This window comes from Acinonyx jubatus, chromosome X (assembly GCF_027475565.1).
Source record: "Acinonyx jubatus isolate Ajub_Pintada_27869175 chromosome X, VMU_Ajub_asm_v1.0, whole genome shotgun sequence".
Taxonomy (NCBI): domain Eukaryota; kingdom Metazoa; phylum Chordata; class Mammalia; order Carnivora; family Felidae; genus Acinonyx; species Acinonyx jubatus.
The window spans coordinates 36,044,609-36,064,887 of NC_069389.1; the positions used below are offsets into that span (position 1 = coordinate 36,044,609).

The 20,279-nt window shown below is 38.4% G+C and overlaps 1 protein-coding gene across 13 annotated transcripts in view; it reads right to left on the reverse strand.

Moving 5' to 3' along the window:
• CASK (calcium/calmodulin dependent serine protein kinase) overlaps positions 1 to 20,279 on the reverse strand; it is a 354,148-nt gene that overhangs the window by 207,520 nt on the left and 126,349 nt on the right. The gene's annotated exons all lie outside the window — the stretch shown is intronic.

Sequence of the window (20,279 nt, forward strand, 5' to 3'; positions counted from 1 at the left end):
TTGCACACATCATCAGTGGTTTTTATTATTACATGTTCAAACTCATCTGCGATCATTCTCTCATCCTACACCATGTTCCAAAGTAATAGCCCGCCATTATGAACAGTGCCCCAACCATATAAACTGACTTGCATTTCTGGCCATTGCACACTCTCTTTGCCCTGTTCGTAATGCGTACCTCCTTTCCCACTTAAAATCAATTTGCTTTCCCATACTCCATTCAACTCTCCCACCTGGAACCCCAGCCCAAGCATGGAAAGAGCAGCAGGCTTTTATTTGCCCCTGGTTGGACATGGAAGGGATTCTGGATTCAAAAGGAAGCTACTCCACAGAGGGTCAGGTTAACAACTTAGGATCCTCAGCTTTCTAGAAAAGAAGTGGGAGACTGAGGGGCGCCTGGGTGGCTCAGTCAGTTAAGAGTCTGACTTCAGTTCAGGTCATGATCTCGAGGCTCGTGGGATCGAGCCCTGCGTCGGGCTCTGTGCTGATAGCTCAGAGCCTGGAACCTCCTTTGGATTCTGGGTCTCCCTCTCTCTCTGCCCCTGCCCCGCTCATGCGCGCTCTCTCTCGGTCTCTCTCTCTCTCTCTCTCTCTCTCTCTCTCTGTCAAAAATAAATAAACATTTAAAAAAATTAAAAAAAGAAAGAAGTGGGGAGACTGAGAAAAAAAATCAGATAAGTTTATTCACTCATTCATTCACATTCTATCTGTCTGGAACGAAGTAAGGGAAGCCAAAAGAAATAACTTGGACTTGAAGGTCATGCAGATTTGGGTACTGGGGAGCCTCTCTGGGGTCTGTGTGCCAACCCTTGGGTAAACAGGGAAAGCTGCTCTTTCCAGAGTAAAGTAGATGCAAAACCTGAGGGATGAAGGGAGCAGTGACCTTGGTTCCTGAGGTCTTTCTTTCTAGTTCATATGAAGCCTTTTCTTTCTTTAAAGTTCATGAGGCTTCTGTAACTTTACATCTTTGCTACTTATGTCTAGTTTTGTCCCTTCCATTACCACTGGGCAAGCTCCTGGTCATCTTTCAAGTCTCAGTATGTCCCCTTCCTCCCCACCTTCCCCTCTCCCTCCCTTCTCATTATAATTGTTTCCATGTCTGTCCATCTCTGCCCAGAGCTTCTAGCTTTGTCTCACCGGTAGTAGACATTAAGAAACAAGACTGCTAAATGGATGAAGTTGGTGACAGAGTTAGGACAATAGTACAGGCCGCTCCACTTGTCCTCTAATGTTTCACTCACTCTCTCCCTCACTAGGGAAATGACCTACCACGTAGGGATACCAAACGCGAGCAAAGAGATATCGAGTGACAGCAAATAGGGAGCACGTCTCAGAACTGGGCCAGGATGGGGGCTCTGCACAGCAGGAGTGCTGGGCACTGGCTGAGGAATAGGGAGTTTGGTTAAGGATGAAACGAAGGAGTACCAAAGTCTTCATTTCCCCTTGTTTTTGATATAGTCTCTTTATACCTGGCTTCTCTGACACCTTGCTGTCATGGCTTTTTCTTTGCATCTCTTCAGCTATCCCTTCTCGAATTGCATTCGTTAGCTATTCCTCCTGTTTTACAACCTTTCACATTTGGGAGACCCTCAGTCCTCAAGTCCTGTTGTCTTCTCCTTCTCTATACTCTTCTAACCCATCTGAATAGCGATCATCCCCAAGCCTCTAGATTTCTCCCTTTGCTCCTAATCCACATATTCCACTTCATCTTTCAACTTCACTCAGACATCTCACAGAAGCTTCAAACTCAACATGTCCAAAATATATTTCACCATCTAATTCCAGGCACCATCACGTATTCATATTCAGTGCACATATTCAGTGCTCAAGCCAGTAACCAGAGTCAACTTTGTCTCCTGCTGCCTTACTTCCTTTATCCAGTTATCAAATCCTGTCCATTCTAATTCCTAAAGATCTTCAGGTTTTATTTATACTCTTTCATCTCTATTGATACTAATCTACCCTTGCCATCAATGTTCATACTGAATCACTATAATGGTCTCCTAATTCTCCCCACATCCAAATCCAACCCTACAGGAATACTGTAGCCAAAGAATGCTTTAAAAATAAATGTCCAGGGGTACCTGGGTGGCTCAGTTGGTTAAGTGTCCAACTACTGACTTTGGCTCAGGTCATGATCTCACGGTTTGTGATTTCGAGTCCCACATCAGGCTCTGTGCTGATGGTGCAGGGTCTGCTTCAGATTCATATTCTCTCTCTCTCTCTCTGCCCCTCCCTTGCTTGTGCTCTCTCTCTAAATAAATAAATAAACTTAAAAAAAATAGATGTCTGATCATACAGTTTTGCCTGCAATAGCATCCACATCTTTAAAATCCCAAACCCTTGCCATATCTTAAAAAGGCTCATCAAGATTTTGCTTCTATTTCTTGTGAACCTCTTGAGCCCTCAGTGGTATGCGCGAGAAATATGAAGGATATCTTTAAGACAAGCCACACTTTCCAGAGTCTGGCAAAAAAACCAAATACTAATATTCAAAGACACTGTCTACTGACTCAAGTCAACAACCAGTAAAAGGGCGCTGGTCTCTAGGTCTGATTATTACAAACTCTCTTGGGTCTAGTCACCTCACAATGATCCAGAAACCAGTATAGTAAACAGCATTCTGGTTAAGTCCACAGATACGGATGAAGGCCACACAAATAAATCAGAATTTATCTACAATTCTCCCTGTCCAGATATACACATATAATCACAGTTTTAGAATGAAATGTCCTAGTAATTAGTAAATACTGGAGATATTCGTTCAGTTCTTTACATCACAATTTAAAATTACAGTCTAACTGGACACCTGGGTGGCTCAGTCAGTTGAGCATCTGACTTCGACTCAGGTCATGATCTCATGTTCATGGGTTCGAGCCCCACATTGGGCTCTGTGCTAACAGCTCAGAGCCTGGAGCCTGCTTTGGATGCTGTGTCTTCCTCTCTCTCTACCCCTCCCCTGCTCATGCTCTATCTCTCAAAAAAAAAAAAAAGTTTATAAAAAAAAAATTTATAAAATTACAGTCTAACTCTCATACAGTGCTGGTGGGAATGCAAAGTGGTACATTCCCTATATTCAACACCTATAGAAGGAATTTGACATTAGCAATAGCATGAAATGACATATGCACAAGGTCACTAATGTAACAGAAAAAAGCCTGGAAATGATCTAAAGGTCCATTAGTAGGGGACTGGCTTAATAAACTATTTTATATCCATAATGGAGAATTAGCAGTTATAAACAGGAATGAAGAAAATGCCTACATACTGCTATGGAGAAATCCCTGGTGTTTTGATATTGTTAAAAATAATCAATGTTTTCAAGAGTATATATAAGAGTATAAGAAGGGGAAGCAGTACAAAAAGATAGAATATACACATATTTTTTTTATTTTCAGAGATAAATAAAACTAAAATGACTTAGTTTTAATTTTGAGAAATAATTTCCTCTAAGGTAGGAAGTGAATGGGATGAAGTAAGTATGTTAATGTGGTAAGGAACCCAGATTTTCAGAGAGAAGATGTACAAATAGAAAATTTAAAAAGTTAAGTAAAAACCCTAATTTCTCTTTAAAAAAACTGTACATTATGGAAAACTTTAAAAGTAGAAAGTAGAGAGTAATGAAGCCTCATATACCCAATGCCCTGTTCCAGCAATTGTCAACTTACCAGCTAATCTTATTTAACCTATACTTCAAACCCAGTACCCACTGCTCACCCCTCACCTGATTTCAAGGCAAATCCCAGACATTAATATCACCTTATGCATAAATATTTCAGTACTGATCTCCACAAGATAAGGAATGTTTGTAAAATAACTGCAACAACAAAATTATGTTAAAAACCAACAATTAGTCATTATCTAGTAAATGGCTCATAAAGAAAAATCTGTAATTGTTACCTTAAACTGGAAATAATGGTGTAAACTCACAGTTTCATTTTGTTTAGTTTTGATTGAAGACAATTTTTTAGTTTAAATATATTTTTTTGTTATTTTATTTTTTACTGTTTATTCATTTTTTGAGAGAGAGAGAGACAGAGTATGAGCAGGGGAGGGGCAGAGAGAGAGGGAGACACAGAATCCGAAGCAGGCTCCAGGCTCTGAGCTGTCAGCACGGAGCCCAACGTGAAGCTTGAACTCACGAACTGTGAGATCATGACCTGAGCCGAAGTCAGATGCTTAACCGACGGAGCCACCCAGGTGCCCCGAAAACTTTTTAGTTTAGAATAAATTTAGATTTACATAAAAATTGCAAAGACAGCACAGAGAATTCCCGTATACCTCTCACCCAACTTCCCCCTAATGTTAACATCTTCGGTAACTATAGTACGTTTGCCAAAACTAAGAGCGTTAACACTAGCATGTTGCTATTGATTCAACACCAGACTATTTGGACTTCAGTTTGTTGACTACTGTACTTTGTTCCAGGATCCCATGCAGGACACCACAATGCATTTTGTCATTAAATCTCCTTAGTCTTCTCTGGTCTGTGACAATTTTTCAGTCTTTCCTGGTCTTTCATGACCTTGACCATTTAAAAAAAGGTGTTTTATAGAATGTCCCTCAATTTTGATCTGTGTGAAGGTGGTTGTTGTTTTTTTTAGATGGGGGCTGAGGGTTTGGGGGAGGATATCAAAGAGGTGAAGTGCCCTTCTCATTACATTACCTCTACATGACACTGGTGGCATTAACTTGACTTCTTGGTTAAGGGGAAGGGGGTGAGCCAGCTCTCTTCACTGTCAAGCTATTGTGTTTCTCCTTTCTATCCTCTGTTCTTTGAAAGTGAGTCACCAAGTCCAGCCCACACTGAAGGAAGGAAGGGGATTATCTCTATCTCCTGGAAGTCGGTGGGCGGGGGGCAGAGTATATACATATACTGTTTGGAATTCCGGAAGAAAGATCTGTTTCTTCTTTCCCATTTTTAATTTATACAATAATTTATTTATATCAGTATGAACTCACATATATTTATTTTACACTTTGGGTTATAATCCAGTACCATGTTATTTTGTTGCCCAAACTGTGCCAGGTTTGGCCACTGGGAGCTCTTTCAGGTTGGCTCCTGTGACCCTTTGACATGCCCCTATTTTTTGTGTTTTGAGCACTTCCTTACTTTCAGACACTGTAAAATGCTCCAGGCTCATCTTGCATTTTCTGTGCCCCAGTTGTAGAAGTGATCATTTCTCCAAGGAGCCCTGGCTCCTTCTATCCAAGAATGGCATTTAGAAGTGAAGATCTATTGCTTCTTGGCCTTTTGACTAAGATCAAGGGTAGAAGTGAAGATCTGGGTGTGGATGTGTTCATTACCACTGGGGTGTCACTGCTTCTAGACCCTCCCAGTGGACAAAGCTAGGAAATGCGGGTGTGTGTACTAATCTGTGCACATGTATCTGTCTTCACTCTTGCTTCTTTATAACTTCTTTTTCTGACAGAATGTACACTTCTGAATATTTAAAAAAACCAACACACAAAAAAGGCAAATTAGGGGAAAAATATTTGCAAATATATGTAAAGGGTAAATATCTGTAGTAAACACAAGACTTCTTACAAAGTGACCAAAAAAAACCTCCAAAACCCCTAAAAAAAATGAATGGATGAAAAAGAAATAGGTAAGTATACTTCAAAAAATATTTGGGGTGCCTGGGTGGCTCAGTCGGTTAAGCATCCAACTTCAACTCAGGTCATGATCTCATGGTTTGTGAGTTTGAGCCTGGAGTTGGGCTCTGTGAGGACAGCTGGGAGCCTGGAGCCTGCTTCAGATTCTTTGTCTCCTTCTCTCTCTGCCCCTCCCCCTCTCATGTTCTGTCTCTCAACAATGAATAAAATGTCAAAAAAAATTTTTTAAAAACATCTGACTATCCAATGAAATAAAGACAGTCTCTTCAGCAAGTGGTGCTGGGAAAGCTGGACAGCGGCATGCAGAAGAATGAACCTGGACCACTTTCTTACACCATACACAAAAATAAACTCAAAATGGATGAAAGACCTAAATGTAAGGCAGGAAGCCATCAAAATCCTTGAGGAGAAAGCAGGCACAACCCTCTTTGATCTTGGCTGCAGCAACTTCTTACTCAATATGTCTCTGAAGGCAAGGAAAACAAAAGCAAAACTGAACTACTGGGACCTCATCAAAATAAAAAGCTTCTGCACAGCAAAGGAAACAATCAGCAAAACTAAAAGTCAACCAACAGAATAGGAGAAGATATTTGCAAATGACAAATCAGATAAAGGGTTAGTATCCAAAATCCATAAAGAACTTATCAAACTCAACACCCAAAAACCAAATAATCCAGTGAAGGAATAGGCAAGACATGAATAGACACTTCTCCAAGGAAGACATCCAGATGGCCAACCAACATATGAAAAAATGTTCAACATCACTCACCATCAGGGAAATACAAATCAAAACCACAATGAGATACCACCTTACACCTATCAGAATGGCTAACATTAACAACTCAGGCAACAACAGATGCTAGAGAGGATGCAGAAAAAGAGCATCTCTTTTGCCCTGCTGGTGGGAATGCAAACTGGTACAGCCACTCTGGAAAACAGTATGGAAGGTCCTCAAAAAATTAAAAATAGAACTACCATATGACCCAGCAACTGCACTACTAGGTATTTACCCAAGGGATACGGGGATGCTATTTCGAAGGGACACGTGTACCCTAATGTTTATAGTGGCACTATCAACAATAGCCAAAGTATGGAAAGAGCCCAAATGTCCATCGACGGATGAATGGATAAAGAAGATGTAGTATAAATATACAATGGAGTATTACTCGGCAATCAAAAAGAATGAAATCTTGCCATTCGCAACTACGGGGATAGAACTAGAGGATATTGGGGCGCCTGGGTGGCTCAGTTGGTTAAGCGTCCCAACTTTGGCTCAGGTCATGATCTCACAGTCCGTGAGTTCCAGCCCCATGTCAGGTTCTGTGCGGACAGCTCGGAGCCTGGAGCCTGCTTCGGGTTCTGTGTCTCCCTCTCTCTCTGCCCCTTCCCTGCTCGTGCTCTGTCTCTCTCTCTCTCTCTCAAAAATAATAAATAAACATTAAAAAAAATTTTTAAAAAAGAACTAGAGGATATTATGCTAAGCGAAATTAGTCAGAGAAAGACAAATATCATATGACTTCATTCATTCATTCATATGAGGACTTTAAGATACAAAACAGATGAACATAAGGGAAGGGAAGCAAAAATAATATAAAAACAGGGAGGAGGACAAAAACATAAGAGACCCTTAAATATGGAGAACAAACAGGGTTACTGGAGGGGTTGTGGGAGGGGGGATGGGCTAAATGGGTAAGGGGCACTAAGGAATCTACTCCTGAAATCATTGTTGCACTATATTCTAACTAATTTAGATGTAAATTAAAAAAATAAATTAAATAAAAATTAAAAAAAAATATCTGACCATACTAGTAACAAAACAAATGCAAATTAAACCAAAGAATAATTGTGATTTATCAAAATGCAGACATCAAAAGTAGATGCTGTCATCTACTACTGGTTTGAATGGAAACTGGTACAATCTTTATGGAGAGTGACAGGACATTATGTAAAAGGAGTTTTAGCTGTATTGCTGACACCTGCTAGGTGAGGTCTCCTGTTGAAAACAACAAAAAAATGGGATAAAAAACTAGTTGGAAGCATCAGGTACTAACCAAATTGTCAGGAATGTTGACTAAAATTTGGGAGAGAATGGGAACTCAGAGAGAAATCAAGAATCAGAGTCCTTCTTGCCCCATGGACATCTGCTTTCACAGAAGATCTCTAAGGGAGAACAGGTCAGAACTCAGAGGACTCTCAGAAATTACTCTTCAACCTTGAGCTAAATCCCTAAAGAGCTATGGTTACCAGCAGTAATCAGTCCCCTCACAAACTTGCAATCTGGCTTGACCTCTGAGTGGTCTTAAAAATCTAAGACTTAGGGGCACCTGGGTGGCTCAGTCGGTTGAGCATCTGACTCTTGATTTTGGCTCAGGTCATGATCCCAGGGTCGTGGGATCGAGCTCTGCATTGGGCTCTGTGCTGAGCATGGAGCCTGCTTAGGATTCTGTCTCTCTCCCCCATCCCTCTCTTTACTCGTGTGTTCTCTCTAAAATGAATAAATAAATCTAAGTCTTAACCTTATTAAGATAGTTCCAAACTGCAAGTGCCTAAAGGTGCCTAGTAGAAGCAAATGAAGTCCTCTCTGGAAGAATAAAGTGCCATTCTAGGCCAGTAATTTTTGGGAATGAATCTAGTATATGAAGGGTAAGAGACCTTGATCAAGAACCAGCAGAAAGTGATAGACAATAAAGACAAACCCACAGGGACTTCATATATTGAGATAATCCAGCACAGATGATCATATAAGGAAGTGTATTATGTTCCAGAACATAAAAGCTGAGCTTGAATTTTTTTTTGCAAGAAAATGAAAATAATGAAAAGTGATGTAGATTTTCAAAAGAAAAACATGCAAAATACAGACAAGAAGGTGGAGGATATAGAGAATAGCATAAGGCACACCTATATCTATACTAAATTGGGTCACAAGGTGCTGAGAGGAAGACAAGGGCAGAGGCAATATTTAAAGAGATAACGGCTGAGAATTTTCCATAACCACAAATAATACCAGTACACAGACTGAAGAGACTTAAAGAATCTCAGGCAGGATTAAAACACTTCCCCCACCCTGACACACACCCACAGTGAAAACAAAAGATGGAGGAAACATTTTTTAATAACCAGCGAAAGAGAGATTATCCTTAGATTAGTGACAGTCTGCTACCTGAATTCTCAACATCAACTGAAGCCAGAAGACAGTAGAGTATCTACTGCAAAGAAAATGCCAACCTAGAATTCTCTACTCAGTGAGTATCCTTCAGCACCAAAGGGAATACAAGGAAATCCTGAAACCAATAAAAACGGAGAGTTTGCACCCAGCAGACTGACACAGGGAAAATGAATCCTGATGAAACCTCAGAGATTTGAAAGAATGATGAACAGAGAAAGGACAAGTGTGGGGGTAAATCTAATCTAATAATAAAATAAGTTGGAGTGATGTAAATACGTGTAACTTATGTATTTATACACACACATATAAATATGTAAAAGCAACAGCCTGTAAGTCAAAAGAGGGACTTCGTCCTATTTATTTGGGAAGAGAATAATGGCATCAATATTAGAACATGATGAATTAGGAAAATGTGCTGTAATTTCTGAGGTACACACTAAGGTAACAGAAAAGAGTAAGTAAACTTCCAAATTAATAGAGGAAAAAATGGAATGACAAAACATATTCAGTTGACCCAAATAAGTCAGGGAAGGCAAGGAAGAGAAATACGTAATAGGTGGTATGATGGAAAGCACATGAGAAGACCAGACATGTAAAATCAACTATCCCCAAATGTAATTAAATGTAAATGTACTAAATGTTCCAATTAAAAGACAAAAATTGAGAGTCTAGAATAAAAACCTTAATTATATGCCTTTAAACAAGAGACACATCTAAAACCCAAGGGTACAAAAAAGTTGAAACTTAAAAGGGAGGAAAAAGAACCCTAGAAAATTAAACACAAAGTAGAAGGATGAAAATAACAACAAGCAAAACTTACTAAAATAGAACATAAATATGCACTGAAAAGGATTTACAAAGCTCAAAGTCATCACTTAAAAGACTGATAAAACTGGAAAATATCTAGCAAGGCTGAGAAAGAAAAAGAAAAGTCACAAATTACCAGTTTCAAAAATGAAAAAGATCCTTCAGAGATATTATGAACTAATTTGTGCCAAAACGGTGTGAAGTTTCAATAAAATACACTCATCCCCAGCAAAATGCAATTCACCCAAAGTGAGAGTAATAAATAGAAAACCAAATATTCCTATAAATATTTAAGGAATTCAATCAGAAATGAAAACCCTTCTCACAAGAAAGTCTGGCCTGAACGGGTCTATAGGTGAGTTCTACCCATCATAAAGAGAACAAAACCAAACCAGAGAACACTCCCCAACTCATTTCATGAGGCTAGCATAACCTGGATATGAAAGCCTGATACCGACAGTATAAGAAAATTATAGTAGAATCTTCCTATAAATATAGATGTAAAAAGTCTGAAAATACACACACACACACACACACACACACACACACATACATACACACACACACAAAACGAAATCTAGCAATATATAAAAAGGAATCTAGGGATTATATGTCACGACAAAGTTTGGTTAACCAAAGAATTAATGAAATTCACTCCATTAACAGATTAAAGAAGGAGTCATATGATCATTTCAACATATACAGGGTAAAAGAAGCATTTGATAAAATTTACCAACTATTCATGCTTAGCAAACTCTAAGATCAGAACTAATAAGAAAGGTAACTGCTATCACCGTTCTGAACGTTTAATCCACTGCAGTAAAGGCTAGACAAAGAAACATGTAAAAGAATGGAAGAGGAATAAACAAAATTCTCCTCATACACAGATGATATGATTAGGTATGCAGAAAATCCAAATGATTCTACAGGTAAATTACTAGAACTGATACAGCTTGATGAATAGAAAGGAATACAAAGTCACTACAAGGAAGGAGGGAAAGAGAAAAGAGATGAGAAACAGATCTACCTTTGAAAACAAATACTTAAGAATAAATCTAATGAAAAAGGTATACAACCTCTCCAGAGTAAAGCATAAAACGTTACTGAAAGAAATCAAAGATCTAAAAAATGGGAAGACAGACACCATGTTCATGAATTGGAAGACTCAATACTGTAGCCATGTCAATTATTCTCAAGTTGCTATAAAGATTTGATACAATAATTCAAGGCAAAATCCCAATGAGGTGTGTGTGATATCCTGATTCTAAAATGTGTATGGAAAATGCAGAGAAGTACATCTCTCAAGAACTGGCTGAAGAACAACAAGGTAAAAGGCCCTGATCTACCAGTTACCAGGACTTCCTCCAAAGCTACAGTTAATAAGACAACATGCTCTTGGCACAATGCCAGGCAAATAAATACACTAATGGACCAGAATAGAGCCGGAAACAAGCACACATGTATATGTGTTTGATTTATGGCAAAAGTGCTACTGCAGAGCAGTCTTTTCAGTAATTGGGCTGAGACTGCTGAATAGCTACATGGGAAGAAATGAAATTGGGGGCGCCTGGGTGGCTCAAACAGTTAAGCGTCTGGCTCTTGACTTCAGCTCAAGCCACGATCTCACTGGTCGTGAGTTCAAGCCCCATGTCGGGCTCTGTGCTAACAGTGCTGATTTTGGGGATTCTCTCTCTCCCTCCCTCCCTCCCTCTCTCTCTGCTCCTCCCTGCCCCCCAATGTGTGCTCTCTCTCTCTCTCAAAATCCATAAACTTAAAAAAAAAAGAAATGTAATTGGACTACTACCTCATAACGTACTCCAAATGAATTTCAGATGTATGATAAAACACAGGAGGATATCTTCATAATCTCAGAATAGTAAATATTTCTCAAACAAGATACAAAAACACTAACCATGAAAGAAAAAAATTGTTAAACTATATTAAAATTACAAACCTCTGTTAATCCAAAGGTACCATTACAAGAATGATGAGAGACACTGCTAAGCAGCAATTAGAGAAGAGTAATCAGGAGAAACCACAACGAGATTCTACTACAAACCAACTGGCAAAAATAACAAATTCTGACAATACCAAATATTAGCGAGGGTGTGCAGCATAAGCAGTAAGTAATCATGAGAACAAAAGGAGGGTGCTGTTAATGAGGACTAACAACGGGTTTTTAAGACAGGGGCAGTACCTGGAAAACCAGCACTTGGATCACCTTGGAGAGGCAAAGATCACTGTTTATACATCTACTTCAGAAAATAGCTTGGCATTATCTTGGAAAAATGAAGTTGTATATACTCCAAGACTTTATCAATTCCACTCCTAGGTTTATGCCCTATGTAAATGTGTACTTATGTATACCGGGATATATGTACAAGATTGTTTACAATAGCATTGTTCAAAATAGCCAAATCTGAAAACAACCCAAATACAGAGTGACATTAAAATGAGTAATTGTGAATGTTTGTTCACTGCAATACTATATAGCGATAAAATGAAGGAGCCCAAAGCAATATAGATCAATCTCATAGACCAAAAAAGAGTATATGCTGTATGATTTCATTTAAATAAAGATTTTAAAAGACAGATAACACTGAATTATATTACTCAGGGATGCCATATGGATGGTATAGATATGAAAGTATGGAGGTGAAGTCTAGATTAATGTTACTTCTGAGAGAAGAAGGGGATTGTGGTAAGAGGAATACAGGGGCTGCTGAAGTGCAGGCAGTTTTTACATTTCTTGACCTAGGCTGTAGGTACATGGGTATTTACTTTACAATAATATCCTTAAGCTGGATAGTTCTGGGTATGCATTTTTCTAAATGTAATAGATCATATAAAAAATTCTATATGTGATGTACGTGTTTGTATGTATTCACACACTCTTTAACCTATTAATTATATTCCTAAAAACTTAATTTGAGGAAATAAAGCAATCAAGGGGTATGAACAATTGTACAAGAATATTACTAATCATAACATTACTTCTAAGAGGGGAGAAACAGAAAGCAGTGTAAATGTCCCACTATAAGGAAATTATTAAATATGGCACATGCATATAATTTAGATATCTTAATGCAGCCATTAGACTATCGTATCTAAAAATATTTACTGGTATAGCAAAATGCTTAAAATTAATAAGTGAAAAGAATCGGGAAACAAAACTGCACATGTAAAATGAGTGTAATTGTGATAATGAATATAAGCAGAAGAAAATGTTCTGAAATGTTCATTGTGATTAACTTTTGCAAGTGGTATGATTTCTGTCATTATAATTTCCCACAATTTCTAAATTTGTACAAGGTGTGTGTATTGTAAAGATTATTTACACTAGAAACTACTCATATTTTTTATATTTACTTATTTATTTATTTAACGTTTTATTTATTTTACAGAGAGAGAGAGAGAGAGAGAGAGAGAGAGAAAGTGGGGGAGGGGCAGAGAAAGAGGGGTACAGAGGATCCGAAGCAGGCTCTGCACTGACAGTGGAGAGCCTGATGTGGGGCTCGAACTCACAAACTGACAGATCATGACCTGAGCCAAAGTTGGACGTTCAACTGACTGAGCCACCCAAGCACCCCTATAATTTAAAAATTTTTTTAAAAATTTATTTATTTTGAGAGCAAGAGCACCCACAAGCAGAGGAAGGGGAGAAAAGGAGGGAGAGGGGGAGGGGGAGGGGGAGAGAGGGAGAGAGGGAGGGAGAGAGGGAGAGAGGGAGGGAGAGAGGGAGGGAGGGAGGGAGAGAGGGAGAGAGGGAGACAGGGAGTGAGGGAGGGAGAGAGGGAGAGAGGGAGAGAGGGAGAGAGGGAGAGAGGGAGAGAGGGAGAGAGGGAGTGAGGGAGGGAGAGAGGGAGAGAGGGAGAGAGGGAGTGAGAGAGAACACCAAGCAGACTCCACACTGTCAGCACAGAGCCCAATGTGGGGCTCAAACTCACCAACTGTGAGACTATGACCTGAGCTGAAACCACGAGAGTCCAATGCTGAACCAACTGAGCCATTCAGGTGCCCCATATAATTTTTATTTTTAAATGAAAAAACTTCTTTTAAATAATGGAAAACTAACTGAATTTTTTAATTTTGTGTATGTAAACTTATTTCAAAATTACTTTTAGTAGTTGAAGATCAGCTTTTGTATACAAAAATATTTGCCAGAGTAACAGCTTCAAATTCATTTCTAAGATAGTAGACATCAGAATGCAGTTTGTTTTCTAATGCAGCATTCAAAGGTTAAAATCTATTCTACAGTGTAACATCTCAATCTAGGGCTTTATACAAAAATTGGGACACCTCCATTTTTATGTTAACAGATGTCAAAATGATACAGTAATTATGGTTAGAAGTTAAAAACAAAAAAAATCCAAACTCTGCAATTATCTTAATAGGTAATTATATTTTGTTTGCAGATCCAGGAGTTTGTCAACTTAAAGCCCTTCTTGTATTTATCTCTTTTTCAGTTTGTGCAGGAAAGAGTTAACATAGCAGGCCTAAGCTTCTGAAGGGCTTGAAAGGCCTGCCTACCAAGTTAGCTCTTGATTGGCATCTGGCAACTTGGACGGGTTCCTCCCGTCCTAAACTGAAAAGAGTGGCCCACTGTGTCTAAACTGTTTGTGCAAACAATGTGATTTATCCTGAACACCTGCTTTCTCTCTGGGAGGCTGGAAGATGGTACGTGCCAAGCAGAGGGTGCCTACATGACCAGCTCCCAGTAAATACCCTGGGTGCTGAGTCTCTAATGAGCTTCCCTGGCTGGCAACATTTCACATGTGTTATCACAACTGGTTGCTGGCAGAAGACCCTTGGAAGCTTGTGCCTGGCTGTCCCTGGACTTCAACTCATATACCTTTTCTCTTTGGTGGTTTTGCTTTATTAAATCTTTGAGCTGTAATAAATCACAGTTATGAATACGACTATACGTGGAGTCCTAGGAGTCCTCTTGGTGAATCATTAAACCCGGGGATAGGTAGTCTTGGGGACCTCCGACACATAGTTCTTAAAACTAAAATACAACTGAACATTTAATATAGTGGTGAAGCTAGTCAAGAGAAATGTTTAATTTTTTTAAAGAGTTTATGATGATAGAACTTTTTTTTCTTTCACCTAGTATTTATCAAAGGTCTTCACAGGCACCCAAGCTATGTCCTCTCATATATCTTACTGAATTACCTTAAGTACCACGTTTCTAATGTTTACTAGGACCAAATGATATTTTCCAACCATTTCCTATTACCCACCACTTAAGTAAGCATTTGATAAATATGTGATAAAAGAATGAATAGCAATTTTTATCATTACACATGAAAACAAAATATCAAAATAGATCAGGCGAGCCATAAAAATATGTACAAATCTTCATAGAATTGTAAATACTACAGTCCAGACTTTTCTTGCTTGATATGAAATAACTTTCCTTTCCCTGGCAAGTTTGCTAGTAAGTAGAAATCAGTGCTACTCTATTAGCATAAATGAATCCCACAAAATTTCCCTTCCCCAAGCATAAACACCAGACCAAAAAGAAAAAAAATTAAAAAAAGACAAAGAGCTATCAGTCTATCTCCTTTGTGAGCTTCAAAGATACAAACTGCTAATATTGTTTTAAAAGATACAAACTATTGTTTTCATGTCAGATATATTTTAAATCCATATTTAATTACTGCCAAAGTCTCCCCGTGGTATATGTAATCATTCTATAATAAGGTAATTAAAATTCCTTGGCCAGCCAATTTAGGATTTACAGCTTAACTCAAGTATCAGACACTACTGAAGTCAAGTCCGGATGTGTTACTTAGAAATAAACATTTAATTTGGGTGGGGGTGATACAACACAAAATTGAACCTACACTTTTAAATATGTTTCAGCAAACTGCTGCAAACAAATCCAAATTTAAGTGTAATCCCAAAGCAATGGATCCCAAATCAATGGATAGATATAGTGCAAACACATGCAGATTTCTAACAAACTACTGCGTGCGTTGGGAAAAATGACAACATGGTCTCTAAATAGTAATGCCCCTACTTTAAAGGTCAATCATCTCTTGACCTCCTACTTTGGGACTCGCAGTTGTTGAAACTCAATATCTCGGGATGGTGCCGGGGTACAAGCTTGTTTAACAAGCTCTACTCAGGACTTTTCAGTGCTAAGTTTTGAAATCCACTGTTTTACTCTTTTCCAGCTCTAAAAGTCTGGTTCTGTGAGTCTCTGTATTTGAATATACTTTAACTTAAAACCATATGTAATTAAATGGGCATTAACCAGTTCGAAAGATTTTCTAACACAATAAGCAACCTGATTGGGCTATATAATGTCATGACTTCGGTTTAAGGGAAAAAAAGGGAGAGCTGGTTATACATAGTCTGTGGCAAAGGCAGATATGGATACCATATTAAGAAGCTCACTGATAACCTAAATAGTTTGGTCTAGCTTTTCCTCCATCAAAATTATCAGAGCTGTTTCCAAGTAGCCAACAAACAGCAAAGACAACTGACGTTAATTTCATTTGTTTTCCCTCTGTCTACTCTGTATTGGTGGCATGTCAGAAAACTGTGGAAAGGATCCAGATAACCCATAACCTGAGCAATGAGCCCCTGAAAACCAGGGGTCATTACATCTACTGCCAGAAACATGGAACTAATTCTGGAGTAGCTTCCTCTACATTGCAGCTGTACAATCTCTTACCTAGCCAGTAGGTGGAGGCACAAGCAAACTTACTGCTTTGCTCTTTGAGCCACAGGACCTTAAATCTTATAGTAAATTGGTTTTTCATTTATTCATTTGTTTTAAACCCAGGAGATCAAAGAGAATGCAAAAAACTGAACAAGGACAACTGTTCAGGTGAATTTATAAAAAGTGATACAAAAGAACAATTTTATATTTCTATTTTGTTTCTGGCCCTTTTGAAAAATAACTAAGTTATTTTAACTGTGAATTCATAATCCACTTCCAGATCCCAGAGCTAATAAAACAATTCCAAATTTAAAAATATAGCTTTTAAAAATTCATGTTCAATCAGGGAAAACTGATTATCAACTGAATATGACGTAATACTAAGGAATTATTGTTGATTTTGCTAGGTATGATAATACTATTATGGACTGGTATCTATCTATACCTATATTTCAAGTCCTTATTTATAAATACAAACAGGAGTATGTATAGGTGAAATGATATTGCTTTAGAAATCACCAGGAAAAAGAGAGAGGGAGACAAACCATAAGAGACGTAAATACAGAGAACAAACTGTAGGTTGCTGGAGGGGTGTGGGGGGGGATGGGCTAAATGGATGATGAGTATTAATGAGGACACTTGTTGTGATGAGCACTGGGTGTTATATGTAAGTGATTCTACTCCTGAAATCATTATTACATGTTAACTTGGATTTAAATACAATTTTAAAAATTAAAAAAAGAAAAAAAAAGAAATCACCAGGGGGGAAGAAAACAACAACAGTAAAGGATAGATAGAGCAAGAATGGCAAAATGTTGATAACTGAAGTTCAGTGACAGGTACACTGAGGTTCATTATACTATTCTCTTTTTATTTGAAATTTTCCAAAACAGGAAGGAAGAAAATTAAATTATGATGCCACATTCTTGTGATCTGGGTTAACACTGAGATTAGGCTGACTGGTAAATATGCGACTTTAATGAAGTCTTATCTCTGTATACAGCCATCGAGGAATTATTTCAATCACAACTGAAATCATACCAAAAATTCGCTCTATAAAAAACTAAAACTAACCTGCTAAATCCCCTGGAAACAATAGCTTCCAGTTATGGAGCACTTCACCATTTTATGAGGTGAATTCATATAATTTTCCCATCTAGTTCTCATGATCTTATGGAGATTTTAAAGATAAAAATCCTGAGGCTCAGAGAAGTTAAGACTTGGCCAAAGTCACATGATCAGTAGAAGTGACAGAGCTGGGAACACTAACACAAGTTTTATAACCCCAAAGACTTTCTTCTCTCTGCCATACTATCGCTTAGACCCCCTTGAAACAAATAGTAAACATGATGAAATTTACGTAAAATTTAAAATTTTGCTTTCTGTGCTCATTACTTGAAAGTATATGATGAAACTGGCTTTTTTGTTTTTTCAGCAAATAAAAATATGGATGGAAATAGATTTCTTGAATAAAGAATGAAATTAAACCAGAGAAAGTAATTAAAAAAGAATTAGAATATTCTTAAAATTGGAAGGGGACGGTTAAAGGCCCTCTCTAGCCCCAAATTAAACCTGTATCTTTAGCTCCCTTGGATGCAACCAGCTTTAGCTCAAGCACTTCTAGTGAGGAACTGCATACTCCGTTAGACAGCCTGCTTTATTCACTGAGTCAGTCTAATCGCTAAAGGGGGTTTCCTTGCTTAGAGTTGAAATCTACCTGCTGCTTGTTGATTCCCGTTACAGACCCTGACCCTACAATGAATAAGCATAATCCTCTTACATAGGACACTCTTTTAAATAACTGAACAAATCCACTATGTTCTACCATGGGCTTCTGCTCTGAGAACTCTTTTAGCAGAAAAAGAAAATCAATTAGATTCTTGAGTCACTAAAGCTTCCCAGTCTTTTCAACAGCTTTTCCATGGTCTTCAACTGGGACTTGGGTATCTCTGGGAGTACTCTAGCCCTTCCAGGAGATTGAAGAATTAGGATATTTTTAGGGCAATCAATGTCTCTTCCTTCATTAGCCACAATTTGATTTGTCTGAAAACAATTCTATGTTCTGCTGATTTTCCTTTCACATGTCCACTCATAGGAGCCCATCTCAAAAGACAAACTGCTCACCCATCCTGAAAAGCCTGTCTAGCTTCAGAGCCAACTAGGGAATGCGAAGCTCCTGAGGGAGAGACCCTTGAGAGCAAACAGGGCTTCAGAAAGAAAAAGGAGAGCCACCTTATTTCATATGGACAATATATGCATGGCAAAGCCTTATCTATTTTAGAATTAAAAATCAATAGTAAGATGACTGTCACAGGGATGTCTATTAACACTTTAATTTTATTTGAAAAATGAAGGCAGATTTTTCTCTGCCAGAAAGCGTGTCTGACTTGGCTGACTGGCTTGACAATGATGACTAGCTTTGCCATTTAGGTCACACAGAAGACATTTTCCATAAACTGAACAAGATAAAGGTACAGATCTACAGTTTTGAAGAAAATATATTTAAAAGAATATACAAAACACTAAAAATTATAGCCTCACAAGCGAAGTTTTTATGTATCCACTCAAAAGTATGTGAGGAGGTACATGGTTTTCAAAATTCTTTTAGCAGGTATGCCAACAAAAACTTTGAAGGCTGTGACTCTATGGCAAAATTTCTAGGCTCTTTCCCACTCTGGTTATCCCCTTCTGGAAGCATGCCAGTGTCCTGCTTACCACGAACACTCTAGGGAGAATGGGTAGCATACAAAACAGTGGGACTGTGGCGTGGTTCTAAATAACTATATACTTTTAATTAATGTAGCTGAAGGTTCCATTCAGGGCTTTTGTTAAGCTGTTCCAACAACTTTCAAAACATTTACTTCTTTTTCACATAAGCAGTTACAACTAAATTTACAGTGATCTTGCACTTATATAATCGAATGAAGGAGTCTGTATTAACTAGCCTTAAGTTTCATCTTTGTTTGAGTTCCTTTGCTACAAACTTGTAAAATGTTTTAAAATTCTGATCTAGATATTCAATGTATTAGCTAGCCCTCCATGGGGGTGAAGCTTCTGACATGGCTCCCAAAGACCACCAGCATCTGCTCATATTCACACCCTGGTGTAATCCTCTCCCCCTGGGTGTGGGCTGGATCTGGTGACTTACTTCTAACTGATAGAATATAGTAGAAGTGATGGTGTGTGATTTCTGAGATGAGGTTACAAGACTGACTTCCATCCTATTTGTATTCTAGCCTTCTTGCCTGCTGACGCTGGATGAAGCCAGCTGCCATGTTGTGAGTTGCTCGATGAAGAGGCCCAGTGACAAGGAACCTAGGGAGGCCTAAGGCCAACAGCTCACAAGGAACTAAGGCTAGCAGTCGGATAGCCTGCTGCCAACAACCATTTGAGTGGGCTTGGAAGCAAATCCATCCCCAGTGGAGTCTTAAAATGACACCAGCTCTGGCTAATGCCTTGATTACCACCTTGTGAGAGACCCTAATCAAAGTCATGGATTAAAATTCTGAAAAGAGTAGAAGGCCATCCCATAAAGCTTTATACAACCTCTTTGGACACAGTTATCCAATCAGCTACAAAACTACCCAGTTATACTATCCTTGGCTCACATTTCTCCATCTTATTGGCAAAAATTCTATGAGAAACATGTCAAGTGGCTTATTAAAATCAAGATAACACTGTTATCTTCAGAATTTCCTTAATATGCCAAAATAGTCATTATATCAAAATAGGAAGTTGAGTCTGTTTTGAAAGGCTTGCTACATGGAGACCTCTACTCCCATCCCACTCCTCTTTAATAGGACTCCTATGGTCACAATGTTATATTTTGGGGCCTCCTGTCCATCTGAACTCTATTTCTCTTTACAGCCTCCTGACTGAAGTATGCTAAAAAGGAGGGCAACTAAATATGCCCAACTTTTGCTTCCTTAGCCATTGTGAACTTTAAGATGAGATAATCCTTTTATTCTTGTTACTTTTTTTCTACACAGATGAGCTTACAACTATTGTTACATTTTA